A 262-nucleotide genomic window follows, 5' to 3' on the forward strand; every position below is an offset into this window, starting at 1 on the left:
CCCCCTCCGTCTTCTTCCCGATCCACAATCCAACCCTCATTGGTGCGTGGATTCATCGATACTCTCGCTCGTGTTCTTGTTCTTGTTTTCCCGGTCGTTGATGTTGCTTTTGCCTTGTTAACTAACCTTGTTGGTTTGTGTAGGTGTTCGATTTGGACTCTTGCGGCGGCCAAGGGGGCATCGTTGTCCGGTCGATAGAGCGAGGGAGGAGAAGGAAGAGATGATGATCGAGTTGTCCATGAGATGCATGGGTGGACGGTGC

The sequence above is a fragment of the Triticum dicoccoides genome, chromosome 7B (assembly GCF_002162155.2).
Source record: "Triticum dicoccoides isolate Atlit2015 ecotype Zavitan chromosome 7B, WEW_v2.0, whole genome shotgun sequence".
Taxonomy (NCBI): Eukaryota; Viridiplantae; Streptophyta; class Magnoliopsida; order Poales; family Poaceae; genus Triticum; species Triticum dicoccoides.